The sequence below is a fragment of the Octopus sinensis genome, linkage group LG10 (assembly GCF_006345805.1).
Source record: "Octopus sinensis linkage group LG10, ASM634580v1, whole genome shotgun sequence".
NCBI lineage: Eukaryota > Metazoa > Mollusca > Cephalopoda > Octopoda > Octopodidae > Octopus > Octopus sinensis.
Window position 1 is genome coordinate 2,679,248 of NC_043006.1, and position 18,792 is coordinate 2,698,039.

At 36.1% G+C, this 18,792-nt stretch overlaps 1 protein-coding gene across 2 annotated transcripts in view; it reads left to right on the forward strand.

Annotated features, from left to right (window-relative positions):
* Positions 1-18,792, forward strand: part of LOC115216435 — a 469,531-nt gene that overhangs the window by 122,236 nt on the left and 328,503 nt on the right. For both annotated transcript variants that reach the window (XM_036506255.1, XM_036506257.1), the window contains exon 2: positions 9,890-9,967. The gene's annotated coding sequence lies outside the window, so the exon portion shown is untranslated. The remainder of the gene's footprint in view (positions 1-9,889; positions 9,968-18,792) is intronic.

Genomic DNA, 18,792 nt, shown 5'->3' on the forward strand with positions numbered 1-18,792 from the left:
AGTAAAAAAAAATGTTAATTTATGTTGGAAAGTATTCACTGCAGAGTAATATGTCACGTATAAAATTAGAATCCCATTATAATCCAAGATTGGACTAAGATCTAAGATGTATCATTAAGTTAACCAGGAAAACTACTTTCCATAGCTATTCACTGTTGCAAGAAGCAGTTTGGGTGTGGGTTTTTTTTTTTTTCTCATTTAAAAAATTGCCAGTCATCATCTAAAGTTCAAAAACTTGTGAGATAACTCCACTGCTACTCAGCCATCTTACAGTAACATGTCACAAGTTGCTATATTCAGCTTCCGTTTCTTCTAAAGATGTTCAAAACAATGATAATTAAATGCATGCAAGCTAATAAAATTCACTGCTGATACAACTTGGTCTATCCTACATGACAAATGGAAATGGTTTTCACAAATTTCCTGCTGATAAGTAATATTGTGAAATACCACAGATTTTGACACACTGTACTGTCACAAATTTTATAGACTTGTCCAACAAGATATTTTCATATATACCATAAATTTTACCCCCACTATCATTTTTAATACACTTTAGACAAATCCAAATCAGACTGTATGTTATCAATATCTTCTGCATGTCTTTGAAAATCTCTCCATCATTTGTGCTTGTAAGCAGCTGCCTACCAAAGCTAGTTCCGTTCCATCAATGCTGGCATTAATTTCTCAAATGACCAGCAACACCATATTGTCCAACATAACTGCTGATTTGTCAAGAGCTTGGGAAAGCCTCTGGAAACCTTGTACTTCATTGTTTAATTGGTACAGGATGTTGTTTTCTGTGTATTTGATTCACAATGCTATTGTTTTTTTTTGCAGAAAGACTAATATTCTTGAATTCATCTATTTTTCCTATGGAAGCTTTTTCAGCTGTTGCTATCGACCAAAATTTAATTAATTCATCGTCAGTAAATGGTTTATTTTTTTTTTTCACTAACGAATAAGCTACTCTCAAATTAGTTTTAGATGTAGCTTCAGTATTAGCATTTTATCCGAGGGAAAAACAACTGTTCCAAGCTTTCGTATTTCTTATAACGTAACTTCCCTATTAGATGGAAATAATGAGATGAATGCTTCATTTGCTAATGCCTCCATATTTTATATTCCTTTAACACAGCCTTGCTGTAGATTACTGTTGTTTTTTTACCATTACAAAATATTCCATTCTCCTATGTTCTTTAAAGGAGTGACTTTGAGAGTAAATTTTTTGCCTTTTCCCTGGTGGCATTACATAATATGTGTGTGTGTGTGTGTATGTATGTATGTACATATGTATGTGTATGCGTGTGTGTATGTATGTATGTATGTATGTATGTATGTGTGTGTGTGTGTGCATGCGTGCATGTATGTATGGCTACATTGTCGTGTTGTTGCAGGTTGAAAATGGATAACAACAGAAAGAAATATGATGGGTTTCAAATCACAACATTAATAAAAGCAGGGTTCATATAAAACATGTTGTAAGGAATTCCTATATGCATTATTTTTCAGTTTATAAAATCAGATGTTGTGAAGGTGTCGTGTAGAAAATGATGTAATTTAAAAGGGAGATAAAGAAGGTAAATTATCGGCAAGGAATCACTTGGTATTTTGAAATTATTACTTGGTCCAATAGCTCCAGTCTGCTGTGATTAGGTTTACTATGCTACAAGAGTGACTCATTGTCATTTAGGGATGATACGTTTATGTTGCAATTCATGGAAAGTTATTGTTAGGTTAATTATTATTTTTTTTTTTAGTTATTATTACTTTAACGATGTTTGGTTGATTCATTTTGAAATAAAAAATGGAATATGTCCAAATATGTAAGTGGGAGAAACACATCACCAAAATACTTGGAAATTGGAAAGATAAAGTACTTCCTTGTTGTGATAGAGAAATGTTATTTGGGTCTTATTAATTATTAATTATCTGATTGAAGTGAATGGGCAAATGGCATTTAATTGGCTTGTCTTTTTTCTTTTATCTTTTATTTATTTTAGTCATTAGGCTGCAGCTATGCTGGGGGACTGGCATGGAAGGATTTTTAGTCAAATGAATGAACTCCTGTACTTATTTGCTTTTTTTAAAAAATCTGGTACTTCTTCTATCAGTCTTTTTTTTTACCAAACCTCTAGGTTACAAGGATGCAAACAAACCATCAGCAGTTGCCAAATAGTGGTGTGTGACACACACACACACACACATGAGCAAGTGGCTGATGCTGGTGGTGTATTAAAACCTGCTTTTGAGTGTTGTTGGGCTTCACCACAGAGGCAATGGTGAATGGCTGAGGCCTTGGCATTATGCCATGCTTCAGAAGAAGACCCATCAGGGCCAGTAAAATCACAGTCGTAGCAGATACTGGGTTCGTGCAATTGGCACCTGTTCTGGTGGCACATAAAAATACCCTTTACACTCTCAAAGTGGTTGGCATAAGGAAGGGCATCCAGCCATAGAAACCATGCCAAATCACGCTGGAGTCTGGTGCAACCTTCCAGCTTGCCAGCCTTGTTCAAACTGCCCAACCCATGCCAGCAGGGACAACAGACGTTCAATGATGATAATGATGATGATGATGATTATTGTGTGCACGTGTGTGAATATTTTGTCTTCTTCTCTCAACATCGAGTTATTGTTATAGATGAGTGTCATTCATTTCCAATATTCCAATATTCTGCAAAAAGCATGTCTGGCTGTGGGGAAATGTTACTTTACTTGGTAACGAGTAAGAGTTGATGACTGGTAGAGTTGTGGAGAATCTGCTTCAGTAAACTCTGTCCAACCCATGCAAGCATGGAAAAGTGGATGTTAAAATAATGGTGGTGGTGGTGGTGATGATGGTGATGATGTGGTAGTTGTGATAGTGGTGGTGGTGGTGGTGGTGGTGGTGGTGGTGGTGATGGCGATGATGATAATGCATAAAAGCCTTTTTTCTTAACTGACAAAATCAATTCATATTAATTGTATTTTTTTATTGTCTCCCTTCAATAAAAAAAATAGAAGTCACTCCAAATGGGTTTGAACTTAAAACAGGGCTGCACAGAGCTTTAGATAATTTGGAATATCCTTCACTGGACAATCAACAATTCCTGTTCAACAATTATCCCTACACATGTGATAAATGTTGTCAAGTACAGGATCTTGTAATGATTAGAGTACTTAGTAAGTGATTAGCCTTCTTGACATTTTCTCAGAAAAACCTGGTGCCTAATCTCAACAGCTCAACTGAACTAGAGCAATACTACAGAAGAGATCACTCTGTGCACAAATCAAATGAAATGCCTACAGTGAATTTGAACTTCCAGTTTAAAAAAAAATAGTTCTGGACCATTTTATTTTAATAGTCAATAATAATCTACATACACAGATAAACACACAACCAGCGTTCCACAAAGTTAATAGCTTTGGTAAGTCATTCTAAATATTTGTCTCCAAAGTACTAACAACTGCTCTCTTCCCTTACTCTCTTTCTTTCTTTCTTTTTCCCTCTCTCTCTTTCTTTTTCTCTTTCTGTCTTTCTTTCTTTTTCTCTTTCTGTGTTTTACTCGTTTCAGTCATTAGACTGTGGCCATGCTGGGGCACTGCCTTGTAGAATTTTTAGCTGAATGAGTCAACCCCAGTACTTATTTCTCTCCTTTTTTTTTTTAAGCTTGGTACTTTTTCTGTTAGTCTTTTTTCCCGAACTGCTAAGTTATGGGGACGTAAACATACCACCACTTGTTGCCAAGTGGTGGTAATGGGGCAAACAAACACAAAGACACACACCCGAACACACACACACACACACACATACGTGTATATATTTGTATATAGGATGGGCTTCTTTCAGTTTCTGTCTCCCAAATCCACTCACAGGGCTTTGGTTGGCCTGAGGCTATTGTAGAAGGCACTTGTCCAAGGTGCCACACAGTGGGACTGAACCCGGAACCATGTGGTTGGGAAGCAAGCTTCTTACCACATAGCCACACCTGTGCCTCTGCTGAGAATTGTTCGAAAAATTTTTTTAATTGGTGTTCTCTTTACTATTTCATCTTGGAAACCATTCCATTAAGTGATCCAGTGTCATATTGCAACTGTATCAAGAGCAACATTGTAGTTGAATTACTGCTCCATGTGATCCAGACATAATCACCAAAATCTGTGTCTTGTGATTTCTTTTCCTGCCTTCCATCCATAAGGATAATTGAAATACTTCATCTTCGGTTCATCACCGAACTTTCAGGCTTCTCCTTTCGAATTCTGTATTTAGTATGTCTCAAGTGTTGTTGCATTATTACATCAGCATCCTCCGCCAGAAACTGTGTCCAGTCATTGGCTTGTCATAAATAAATATATATTCATTGCTTAAAGTACAAAAGTTTAATTTTTCACATGGATACGGGTCTCATGCTTTTCTGCTTCTTTAATATGGCTTTTGTAATAACAACTTCTTTCTTAGGCATGCAATTTAAAAAAAAAAAAAATTCAAGAGGCATAGGTGTAGCTGTGGGGTAAGACGTTAGCTTTCCAATTAAAGGGTTCCGGGTTCAGTACCACTGCATGACACCTTGGGCAAGTGTCTTCTACTATAGCCTCATGCTGACTAAAGCCTTGAGAGTGGATTTGCTTGACAGAAACTGAAAGAAGCCCGTCGTATGTGTGTGTGTGTGTTGTTCTTTGTGTATGTGTTTGTACCCTACCACTGCTTGACAACCAGTGTTGTTGTATTTACATTCCTGTAACTTAGCAGTTTAACAAAAGAGACCGCTTTACAAAATACTAATAAGTACTGGGGTTGATAAGTTTTACTGAAACTCTTCAAAGCAGTGCCCCAGCATGGCCACAGTCTAATGACTGAAACAAGTAAAAAGAAAAAAGACAAATATTAGAGCCAACTGAAGTGCTTTCTGCCCTCAGTGCGTATCGCTGGTATTTCTTGCTGGAAGAAACATGAAAGATTTTTATTGATAGTTGACCCATCTTCAGTATTGGACCAATTTCATCAAGAATTGAGATTGTATTGAGAATTCAGTTTGCAAACTCTTCTTTACCTAATCTTTTAATAATAATAATAATAATAATAATAATAATAATAATAATAATGATAATGATGATGATGGTAGTAGTAGTAGTAGTAGTAGTAGTAGTAGTAGTAGCAGCTGCAGCAACAACAACAAGGAGGGTCTTTAGCACTTGGAAGACTACTGAAAGCTTGTGGATACCTATGGTTACTAGTAGTAACCCACTACCCTCATATATTGTATTAGGAGTAAGAGCGAACTTGAGTCAAATCAATAATAATCCTTTCCTCTAGAGGCATAAGGAGCTGATATTTATGGGGAGGGGCTAAGTTGATTACATTGACCCCAGTGTACAATTGGTACTTTTTTCATCAAACTTCAAAAAGATGAAAGGCAAAGTCTCCAAAATGCCAACCAGTTTCCTCAATTCGTCTGAGGTCTTGTATTAAGTTCCATAGAAAGTGCTGTTGTTTTAGATATCTGCAAGGACCCTACCTTTGGGAAGTCTTTCTTCCTTGCATATTCCATTTGCTTTCACTCAGAATGGGCTGTTTTCTAGGGGAGCCTTTATTTTCTCTTTTTCCTTTTGAGTCTCTGCCAGAAGGCCGTCCCTACTTGCTCTTCATATCAACCTCAATGTAGCTTTTGATGACATAGCTCTACTGGTTGTGGTTAGTCGGGGAAAGGGCCCTGGTCACTGTCTTTTTGTCCTGGGGCAAGTCGACCATAACCATCTTTGGAACTGCAACTGATGATGTGACTGGAAGTAGTGTGGGAGACAGTAAGTGACTGGCAATATTGTGGGGACAGCAATTTCCAGGACCTGCTGATGTTGACGCAAATTCTGTTGCTAATTCCTGTGCAACTCTGGAATAACCTTGTAGTCTCTAACGTTCATTAGGACTTCAAAGTTCACACTGGCCCTTTCCGAACACGTCATTTCTTGTGACCTCTGCCCTTACCACCTTGGCCCTTATTGTCCTACAAAGATGATGAGCTTGAGACCAATGTCACTGCCAATACCAATAACTGTCACCTTTGTGCTACACTGGCCCATTTATTGCGGTTTGAACCTGTTTTAGTTGAACTCCTTAGGGGCTAACGAAAGCCCTGCCCTCTCATCTTTTGTAAAGTAAAGCTACATTAGCTTTCCTCTTGTCTGTTCCTGTGTAATTCTTCATGCAGGGAGACAGATTCCCCAGTGACATCATTCTTACACAATTCCAAAAACTGAAATTTATCCATCCTCAACATTTCCTTGTTGGCAGTAATGGAATTGAAAAGAAAATTTGTTGTTATTTTCTCCATTAGGATTCTTCTAAATGCTACCTGTATCTATAATAATACATGATGTATTTATTGGTTTCATATTTTGGCACAAGGCCAGCGATTTTGAGGGAGGGGTAAGTCAATTGCATCAATCTCAGTGTCCAACTGGTACTTAATTTATCAGTCCCATAAAGGTCAAAGGCAAAGTTGAGTTTGGTGGAATTTGAACTCAGAATGTGAGGACAGACGAAATGCTGCTAAGTATTTTGCCCGGTGGGCCAACAATTCTGCCAGCTTACTGCCTGCATCACGTATTTATTAGCAAACATTCTCTTTTGTTCTGTGTATTTTTAAACTACAAATGTCTGTTTACATAACTTTTGTGTCTAATTTTTTGGTTATGATTTTATGGGTGTTGTCTCTCTGTTTTGAAGGTTGAATCTCTTTATTTTAGTTAAATGAAAAATATTTAAAACAAGCTTTTAAAAAATTCTTTTTTTAAACAGCATAGAAAATGATTTGATAAATCCTCACCCAATCCTTGTTAATACACTTACATGACACAACAAAAATATGAACAACCATTCCTTTGGAAAATGTAAAGTCAAAACGCAACAAAGCCCCTGTGAGTATGAAAGAGAACATGTCCATTAAGGCTAAAACACAAATAAATTGATAATAATAATAATAATTTCAAATTTTTGCCACAAGGGCAGCTTGTGGATGGGGATTGAGTTGATAACATCGACCCCAGTGTTTCACTGGTACTTAATTTATTGACCCCCAAAAGGATGAAAGGCAAATTTGAATTCTGAATGTAGTGTCGGGTGAAATACTGCTAAGCATTCTGCCAGTGCACCACCTTAATAATAATGATAATAATAATAATAATAATAATAATAATAATAATAATAATAATAGCTTGTGGAAACCTAAGGTTACAGGGAGTAACTTGCTACCCACATAAATTCTACCAGGAATAAGAATGAACCTGAGTCAAATCACCAATAATGATAACAACAACAATAATAATAATGGTTTCAAATGTTACCACATGGGCAGCCATTTTGGGGAAGGGGACGAGTTGATTACATCAACCCCAGTGCGTAACTGGTACTTAACTTATCAACCCCGAAAGGATGAAAGACAAAGTCAACCTCAGCGGAATTTGAACTCAGAATGTAGTGACAGATAAAGTATGCTAAGCATTTCACCTGATGTGCTAATGATTCTGCCAGCTCACTGCCTTAATTATAATAATAATAATAATAATAATAATAATAATAATAATAATAATAATAATAATACTTTCTGCCATAGACACAAAGTTTATAATTTTATGTGTTGGGGGAGATAATTGATTACATTGACCCCCAATGCTCAATTGGTACTTATTTTATTGACCCCCAAAAAAGATGAAAGGCAAAGTTTGACCTCAGCAGAATTTGAACTCAGATCATAAAGATGAACAAAATACCACAAAGCATAATGTGTTTTGAAGGGATAATCAAGAAAAGATGTTTTCTCAATCTATGACAGTCAAATATAATAATCCTTTCTACTAAAGGCACAAGTCTTGAAATTTGGTGGGAGGGGACCAGTCAATTACACCGACCCCAGTATTTCACCCTGGAAGGATGAAAGACAAAGTCCACCTCGGCGGAATTTGAACTGAAAATATAGCGACAGGTGAAATACCCGCTAAGCATTTCATCCAGTGTGCTAATGGTTCAGCCAGCTCGCTGCCTCAAAGTCAAATATAATAATAATGATAATGATAATAATTATTATTATTATTATTATTATTCAGTAGTTTTATTTTTATAGCGTGCTTTCACTTCACTACCGAGCGCAGCTCTGTGTGCCTTGGGTATGTGCTGTGATTTGTTGTGATGCTCTGATGGTTATTGTATGGAAAGTGTTCTGCGTCCAAGTCTATATCTCTATTATTTTCCTTCCATATTTTATATGTATGTGTTGTTGTATTTTCATTTTTTGGGTAGAGTACTGCTGTGTAGTATGCGTGTAAGATAGAAATGTATTCCTCACGTGTCCATTTACGTCTTTTGGGTTTTATTTGCGGGACATGAGGTACAACGTCCGGCCCATTATTTTGACGGTCGTCATTTTCGTAGGGTACCGGTCTGTTTATTTCTGTTGTCACATTATTTCGCACGTGTAGTTTTTCGTATTATTATTATTATTATTATTATTATATTATTATTATTATTATTATTATTACTATGATTGTTACAATAATAACCCATAACCACCACCTCAAGAGCAATAAAAACAATTGTAGTTTCATACAATCACCATAAGGTGACAAATTATAATAATCTAAACTGGCCTCAGACCATGCTTATTTTATTAATCTTGAGGTATTTGGACTTAGGCACATTAATGAAATTAAGGCATTTTCAGATGTTAGCTATGGATTCCATTTGGTAACTTGTGGTTGTCCATATTGCATTTGGCTTTCAAATTCTGTTTGTTTCGAAAGAATTCTGATATCTTTCAGTTTTAGACTCATTACACTTTAGTTATCTAAGTCAGGAAATTTGAAATTAATTCTCTGTTGATTTTTACCTAATTTGTTTACTTCTTTCGGCTGAGTTTGATTGTCTCTTACTGGCTTGGAACTGGTAAGAGAGTTTATGTTTTCAAAAGACATTGATATACTTTTGTTCTTCAAAGACTTCTTTTTATCAATAATACATCCTATTGTTTAGGAATTACCATACACGTTATTCTTATTCTCTCTTACTTTTTATTTTATTTCATTAATAACCTGTTAGAAAAGAATGCTTATTGTTAAAATGTATTTTAAATATGAATTAAACCATCTTGCATAATATTGAATACAAATGATAATTAAATCTTTTTTTTTTTTCCTGTTTTGAATTTTGTTTAAAATGTTTTGTTTGTAGTGTCAGGCATTTCAAGACATTTTCACTAATTCTGATTGCAGTATGACGTCATGGTTGGTCTTCAATTGATAACTCAAGTTTGGCTGTTTAATTGTTCATTCCAAATTTGTTATATTTTCAAAGGATTTTTGCCACTTTTCTTATTACTATTTTGTTGTTATTTTACATTCTGATATAAAATATTTGTATTCTGCAATGAAATATACATTTTTTTTTTTTCACACCTTACTCATTTGCAAAAGTTAATTCAAGTTTTGTTGTAAATTCAACACTATTAAACCGGATGATTGTGTTAATTGTTAGGTAATGGAAACTTATGTGTTTCTCTCTGAGATTGTCTTGAGGAAGGCAACAGTCAGCACCTTGTTGTTTGGTTTATTTTAACATTGCAGGAAATTACGATTTTCAATTATCATACAGCACATATGTGAGTGTGTGTTGCATGCATGCATGTCTGTGTGTGTGTGTGTGTTGAGTGTAGTGTATGTGTGCATGTGAGTGTGTGTGTGTGTGTGTATGTATGTGTGTGTGTGTGTGCACGTGTGTGTGTGTGTTTGAAACATCATCAGTAATAAAGTTGGCACTTAACTGAATTACTATTAATTAAATATTTCATTTTGAATCAGACTTAAATTTACTGTATTTATAAACTTTTAAAATTGCATTCTCTGATTTTTTGTTTTCCAGATTTCTTCTTTATCATCGATGAGTTTTTTCCACCGATGAAGGCCTAATGAATTGCTAATCAAGGCATTATATTTTCAGGTAATGATTCTTTCCTTCAGTTAAAATTGCTTTTGTCTTAATTTTTACTAAAAAAAAAAAAATGTATCGGATCCTTGTTGCTCCTTGTAAATCCTTGTTTGCAATAAAATCAAATCAGCATTAAAAGGCAAAAATATTGAAAGTTAGTGGCAAAAACATTGAATTCAGTTTTCATAGCTTTACATCCGGAGCTCAAATTTTGCTCTGGGTTAACTTTGGTTGTCATTCTTCTGGAAATAATAAAATAATACCAATAGTATACCAGGAATTTAACTTTTTAACTGTGAAATTAAATTTCATGGTTATTCCAGTAAAGATACTAAATGTCTGCCCCCCCCCCAATAGAATAGGAATTCTCTGCCAACTCGACATGTCTCAACAAAAAATAGTTTCAAACATGATATTCGTCAAAAAAAGATAAATTGGTGTATAAAACTACTTTCTGTAGATAGAACAAAATTCTAAGTGGATATATCTGATTTCCAAAGTAAAAAGGGTTAATTGATTATATCCTTTCTCTCTGATTGTTACTGTGCCAATGCAAGAAATTGTTTATTGGTAGCATTAATTGCTAAATCTATCAATATTGAAGCATAAATATGAAATTACTGAAATTACTTTAATAGTTTTTATTATATTTTTATGGCTCAGAGAAGAAAGCATAAAAAGAGGTTTATCATGGGTGTTGTTGTGTGCAGACAACCTAAGTTTTAAAAGCAGAAAGTTTGAATGGATTGCAGGAGACGGTGGACAGGTGGAGGAAATATATGAAGGCAAAAGCTATGAAGATATAAGAAAAATCAAGGTGATAGGAAGTTGTACAGCTTACGATGAGGTGGGAAGAATAGGAAAGTGGAATGCAGGAAGGGTGTCAGAGTAAATGCACATTGTGTGCTCAGTGAAGAGAGTAAAGTCGAAAATGTAGCAGAACGAGAGGTTTAAGTAATGAAGAAGCTACCATTAAGTGGAAGATGTGTAGGAGTGAGCTTCAGAGGGAGGGAATGCTGAGCTGGATTTTGGAAATGGTATAAAGATGAAGGGTGTGAGAGAAATACTGAGTGAAGGTGGACCAGATTTGGAAATAGGAACCAAGTGATGTGATGTGATAAGAAGGATGGGGAGTGTTGCTAGGACTGAAGGGAAAGGTGTGTATGTTGCATGTTTTATGTGAGTGAAAGAAGGCTGGCAAAAATGGAAAAGTGAGTGGAAAAGTAGTGGATGAGTGGAGTATCACTGAGAGGGAGGGAAATTGATAGGGAATTTTAGGAAATGATGGCAATAGAGGCAGTAGCAGTGATGGCCGTTGTGAAAAGAAATGGAATGAGGTGGTTGGGCCACATGCTAATGAAGAACGAAATTGGCTGAGTGAAAAGAGTGATGGAAATAAAGGAAGGGGATGACTGTGAAAGAATTGGGATTAGGGGATAGGACAAAGTAGGGAAGTCTGTGATGGGGACCACAAGGCTAACGTGTGCTTTAGCTGGGAAAATAGCCCTCAAACACTTGTGAGTGAGAGAAGGAAGAGCAGTACCATGACCTTTTGTACAGGACCCTTGAGATTATTGGAGCAAACGGAATTACAACTTGTGGGGTTACTGCATCAGGGAGCAGTGAATCAATATATTAAGTTATTCTCAGATCCTGTAACTTGTCCAAATATTTGTACCTGACTATTAAGTGCTGGTGTTAAACTCAGGTGGCAGATATCACTCAATAACAGACACAGTCCACCTAGCAGGCTTTCAATGCTGCTTTTATCTATCGTATTTCACTCACAAAGCTTGGGATCAACTCAAATCATATCTATGGAAGAAGACATTTACTCAAGGTTTCATAACTTGAAATACATATACGAAGAAGATATATTCATAGTTTATATTAGCTTTCATTTAAAAGATTAATTCCTATGTTTCTTCTATGTTGAATTCAAAATAAAAACTTGAAAAAAGAAACTTGAGTAAATCAAAAAACCTTGTAACATATTGTACTAAATGGGGAATGATATAATTTAAGCTTTAGGACTAACACAACCCTGACAATCAGTAGAACTGTCACGAGGCTGTCATTAAGTTTAGAAACAGTAAAGGGTCTTTGAAAGGGTCTCCTCATAAATTCATAACAAGTGTGGTGAGGATTGATTGAATTCCCAATTTTATTGTCAGTTATTTATGATGCTTCTTGTGTTGGGTCAAACAGGTTCATAGAATGGGGCTCTTTCTAAATCAGCCATTTTATCTGTGTGTGTGTGTGTGTGCACAGAATCTAAAGGTTTTCTAGTGTGCTAAAAACTAGTAGAACTGTTAGTATCCTTTTTTTTTTGTTTTCTTCTATTTTTTTTTCCATCATTTTGTCTCAGGAAGAAAGGCAGAAACAAAAGCCTTTTGAAGGGGTTCAGTGATTGGAGGAGTGAGTTGTGCACAGACAAGAGCTGCTTTGAAATGACCTGTCTGGGCACAAATGTGGCTATAGGCGTAGACATGGCTATGTGGTTAGAAACTTGCTTCTCAACCACATGGTTCCAAGTTCAGTCTCAATGCATAGCACCTTGGGCAAGTATCTTCTACTATAGCCTTAGGCCGACCAGAGTCTTGTGAGTGGATTTGGTTGATGAAAGTTGAAAGATGCCTGTTGTATATATATATATATATACATACATACATACGCATGCATGCACGCATGCATGCACGCATGCATGCACGCACGCACGCACGCACGCATACATACATACATACATACAAGGCGGCGAGCTGGCAGAACCATTAGCACGCCGGGCGAAATGCGTAGCCGTATTTCGTCTGCCGTTACGTTCTGAGTTCAAATTCCGCCGAGGTCGACTTTGCCTTTCATCCTTTCAGGGGGTCGATAAATTAAGTACCAGTTAAGCACTGGGGTCGATGTAATCGTCTTAATCCGTTTGTCTGTCCTTGTTTGTCCTCTCTATGTTTAGCCCCTTGTGGGTAATAAAGAAACATATATATATACATACATACATACATACATACATACATACATACATACATACATACATACATACATAGCTCTGTCTGGCACCTGTGCAGGTGGCACGTAAAAAGCACCCACTACACTCACGGAGTGGTTGGCGTTAGGAAGGGCATCCAGCCGTAGAAACACTGCCAAATCTGACTGGGCCTGATGAAGCCTTCCGGCTTCACAGACCCCAGTTAAACCGTCCAACCCATGCTAGCATGGAAAACGGACGCTAAATGATGATGATGATGATGATATATATGAAGAAAACAGAAAGTGGAGAAATATTGATGATAAAACAATTGACTTACATTAATTATCGTTTATTAATTCAATACAAATAGACTGGATCCCATCTAACAGCTGTTTCAGCTTCCAATGTTGCATGGTATTGCCATACATCATTGGAAGCTGAAACAGCTGTTAGATGGGATCCAGTCTATTGTATTGAATTAATAAACGATAATTAATGTAAGTCAATTGTTGTTCATCAATATTTCTCCACTTTCTGTTTTCTTTAAATTTTGACTCCTGATAAATTCATGTTTATCCTTGTCTTTACCTATAATTCATGAGCGTAATATGTTTGCATATGTAAGTCCATGGTTAAACATAGGTAACATACTGGTAGTGTAATGGATACTTCTGTCCCTTAGATGGTTATTTTAACCTCTAACTCAGCTAAGCTTTCATATATATCATCATATATATATATATATATACATATATATAATACAAATAAGAAAATGGAGAAACAAATTTAGTTTGTTCATCAACTTTCGGATATTAGAATGTTGGATTATTTATTAATTTGATAAAATGAGAACCTCAATAGCATACATATATATCTTATAATTCAATACATGTAAGATAAGAATACAAATTATAAAAATCATAATATAAATTATTGAAATCATTAAAATCACTCCTTACAGCTTAAAATGGCTTCTTATATATATATATATATATATATATATATATATCCAAACAAGAAAACACATATATATATATAATCCAAACAAGAAAACACAAAAAAACACAACAACGCGAGGACATGGAACAAATATAGTATTATTGGATGCTCAGGAATGAAGGGAAGAAGGAGGGTTTAACGTTTCGAGTGGAGCTCTTCATCGGAAACATAGGAGAAGGAAAGATCCCGAGAAGGGGAGACAGGAAAAAATCGCCAACGCTACACACGAGGTCACATTTTGAAAAGTATATATATATATATATATATACACGTGTGTGTGTGTGTTTGTACTCCACCACTGATTGACAACTGGTGATGGTGTGTTTACATCCTGTAACTTAGCAGTTTGGCAAAAGAGTCTGATAAAATAAATATCAGGCTTAAAGAAGAAAAAGTACTGGTGTCGATTCATTCCACTAAAGTTCTTCAAAGCAGTGCCCCAGCATGGTCACAGTCTAAGGACTGAAACAAGTAAAAGATAAATAAGTATGGAAACCTTTGTGCTTCCATGCTTTCCAGCCACTTTATTTTCCCAGACCATACTTAGGATTTATACAAGAGGTTTACCTGTCCTAATAGGACAGGTAACTTTGCAAGTATACTTCTGCCATCATGTTTAGTATTGTATACATGCATTAATTGTATTTTTACATTTATCAAATTTCTTATGCTTATGATGAAATGAATACTAATTTGTAAAAGAAAAGTATTTCTGTAAAATCAAATCAAATTAAACAATATTTAAAATGGGAAAAAATTTTTTTAATGTTAATAGAATTAGTCTCTGTGTTGGTTTTATATTAAGAAGATCATACCCACCCCCACCCCCCTCTCTTTCTCCATGTATATGTGCTTGTGTATGTGTCTACATATATAAGTACACACACATTTATAAGTGTTTGTATGTACTTTTGTATGTATGGATATATCTATATATTTCTACTCACACACACACACACATATACATAAGTACATATATATTTATATGTATATGTACTTATGTATGTGTGTATAAACCTATCTATCTATCTATCTATCTATCTATCTATCTATCTATCTATCTATCTATCTATCTATCTATCTATCTATCTTCCCTCTCTTTCTCCTGTGTCACTGACCCTTTCTTTCTCACTGTGTGTGTGTGTGTGTGTGTAGCATTCATTTACTCATCGTCTTCTACCAGGCCTTGTCTGTGCACCCATTTTGCATCCCTTGGGTGAATTCTCCTGTCCCCTCTTTCTGTACAATGTCAAATGTGACTGAAGAAATCTACCAACAAACCAATCAATATTTATAATATATAGACATGCATTTGTAACAGACTTTTTGCCATTGAACCTGCTTTTGTTCTGTCCATTGTCTTCATTGCAGAGCAGAGCCAACTTTATCATTTGTGGCAAATTACCTCAGTTATTATCACTGACCTTTTTAGGTAATAAAAATGTCACCCAAGTCTTTGAATATTTGAAAATTACCCGAATTGTTGGTGGATTGCTTCCACTGCCTGGTAGCTGCTGTTGCCATCTTGAGTTTCATTGTATTTACTTGTCAAATTGCATTTTGCCAGCTTTTCCGGTTACCACAGTTTCAATGACACGTATTGGGAAAATATTTTCTAATTCAATATCGCAGTCAGTCTGTGTGTGAAGAACTAAAGTTGAAATAACTTCAGTTGTTGCTTTTCTGTTAATGTCTGCTTGTGCTTGCTTATTAGTGCTTGCATGTCACCATATAATGGATCATAGGATGGATCATAGGATGGATCATATGATGGATCGTAGGATGGATCATATGATGGATCATAGGAACTCCATAATTAGATGCAGTTACACATTTGTCAAATGTTCTTTTTACTTTGCTGCTAAGGGAAATTAATTTGTTTTGAAGGGGTTTTAGTTACATAAGTAATTATCATTAGATGCGATGTAATACAGGTGCAGGCATTGCTGTGTTGTTAAGAAGTTTGCTTCCCATCTTTGTAGTCATTGGTGCCGTCTCACTGCATGCCACTCAAGTGTCTTCTATAATAGCTCTCTGAAAGAAGCTCATTGGTTATAGCTCCAACGTCTGGCAACTAACTTGGTTGACACCCACAAGATTACCCACCATCTTTCCAACGACAACCTCAGATAACCTTTATGAATTCCATTTATCTAATACTCATGGAGATGCTTACAAAATCAAAAAACAACACAGCACACATCACTTTCAGAAACATTTTTTTAATGCTCAAAATTGCTGAGGCATGGAATAAACTACCTGCATCACTTGTTACATATCAGGGCACTACATCCTTCTAAACCTCCATGCTTCCTGAAATTTGCCAACAGTACACCTGAAGCCCACCATGCTGGTTTTTTTTTTTTTGTTAGACTTAGTCTCTGTTCCCTTCTTGTGCATATTCTATGAACTGTTCAAGCAATTTTGGTTATTTTTTCTGATGAGTTGTAGTGCACCTGAGCACTGTATACAATAAGCTCATCATTATTATTATTATTATTATATACAAGTGCAGATGTGGCTGCGTGGTAAGAAGCTTGCTTCCTAACCATATGGTTCTGTGTTCAGTCCCAATGTGTGGCACCTTGGGCCAGTGGCTTCTACTATAACCTCAAGCCAACCAAAGCCTTGTGAGTAGATTTGGTAGATGAAAACTGAAAGAAGCATGTTGTATATATATATATATCTTTGTGTGTGTCTTTATGCCTGTGTTTGTTCCTTTCCACTGCTTGACAACCGGTGTTGGTGTGTTTATGTCCCCATGATTTAGTGGTTCAACAAAAGAGACTAGTAGAATAAGTACCAGCCTTAAAAAAATAAGTACTGGGGTTGATTCATTTGACTAAACATTCTTCAAGGCGGTGCCCCAGCATGGCTGCAGTCCAATGATTGAAACAAGTAAAAGGTAAAAGAGATAAAAAGTGTGTGTGTGTGTGTGCACCTTTATCCATTACATGATGGTTGTAAATAAACTGTTTCCAGTCTTTCATTAAAACTATGTCCAGCTTTGGGAAAAATATTATTTTGTTTGGAGATAGTTAAGGGTTGGTGAGAGGAAGAGCACCCACTACAGAAAATCTCTCTCAACAAATTCTGTCTGACCCGTGCAAGCATGTGGTTATTAAATACTGATGGTTTTGTTACAAAACTATGGGTGTTGTTAATTTACATAGTTACATAGTCCAACCCATGCTAGCATGGAAAACGGACGCTAAACGATGATGATGATGATGATGATGCTGCATATTCACATCTGATTTATGAATATAAACTCATCACACATAATGACCTAGTCACAGGTGTGACTGCGTGGTAAGAAGCTTGCTTCCCAACCACATGGTTCCAGGTTCAGTCTCACTGCGTGGCACCTTGGGCAAGTAACTTCTACAATAGCTTCGAGCCGATCAAAGCCTTGTGAGTGGATTTGGTAGATGAAAACTGAAAGAAACCTGTCGTATGTATATATATACATATATATACATATATATATATATATATATATATATATATATATATATATATATATATATATCTGTGTGTGTTTTTGTGTCTGTATCTGTCCTCCATCACCACTTGGCAATCGGTGTTGGTGTGTTTATGTCTCTGTAACTTAGCAGTTCAGCAAAAGAGACTGATAGAATAAGTACCAGACTTAACAAAAATAAGTACTAGGGTCAATTTATTCGACCAAAAAATTCTTCAACGTGTTGCCCCAGCATGGCTACAGTCTAATGGCTGAAACAAGTATAGGATATATATTTAGATATATATGTGTGTGCACGTGTGTGTGTGTGTGTGTGTGTAAATGTGTATATGCACATTTCTACATGTGGTCCTCTGTATCTTCATCCATACAGTAGAGTTTGAATAATTTGAGTTGCTCTCGCAGCATTGTTGACAGTTGCAAGCAACAATTCCAAATAAGGTGCGCAGGATTATTCCCCTTGTTTAAGCAGCACGAAGCAATGTTGTAAGCTGAGCTCAAAGCACCTTTTTTTGGTCTGTGACTCACCTTCTATGATATCTGTATATCTATACACACACACACAGAGTATATATGCATATATGTGCGCAGGAGTGGCTGTGTGGTAAGTAGCTTGCTTCCTAACCACATAGTTTCAGGTTCGGTCCCACTGCATGGCACCTTGGGCAAGTATCTTCTACTATAGCCTTGGGTCGACCAAAGCCTCGTGAGTGGATTTGGTAGGCGGAAACTGAAAGAAGTCGATTGTATATAGGGGAAGAATTTACAAAAAAGCAGAAGACAAAGACAGGTGGTGTAGAAAACAAACAGATGTATTAGTATAACACTCTGGAAGTGAAAAAGTCTTTAACGTTTCGAGCCTACGCTCTTCCACAGAAAGGAACAAAGAAAGAAACAAGGAGAGAAAATAAAGAATGTGTCGTGGTTAGTAAGATATGTATATGTGTGTGTGTGGTGTGTGTGTGTGTGTGTGTGTGTGGTGTGTGTGTGTGTATGTGCGTGTGTGTGTGTGTGTGTGTGTGCGTGTGTGTGTGTGTGTGTGTGTGTGTGTGTGTATACATATATATATGTATATGTGGGTGTATGTATTCATTTGTGTGTCTGTGTTTGTCCCCTCAACATTGCTTGAGAACTGATGGTCGTGTGTTTACATCCCCGTAACTTAGCGGTTTGGCAAAAGTGACCAATAGAATAAGTCCTTACAAAGAATAAGTCCTGAGGTCGATTTGCTCGACTAAAGGCAGTGCTCCAACATGGCTGTAGTTGAATGACAAAAACAAATAAAAGAATAAAATAATATTTATATATATATATATATATATATGCACACACATATGTAATGATATTGAAAATCTCATGAATATTTGTTGAGGACTTTTG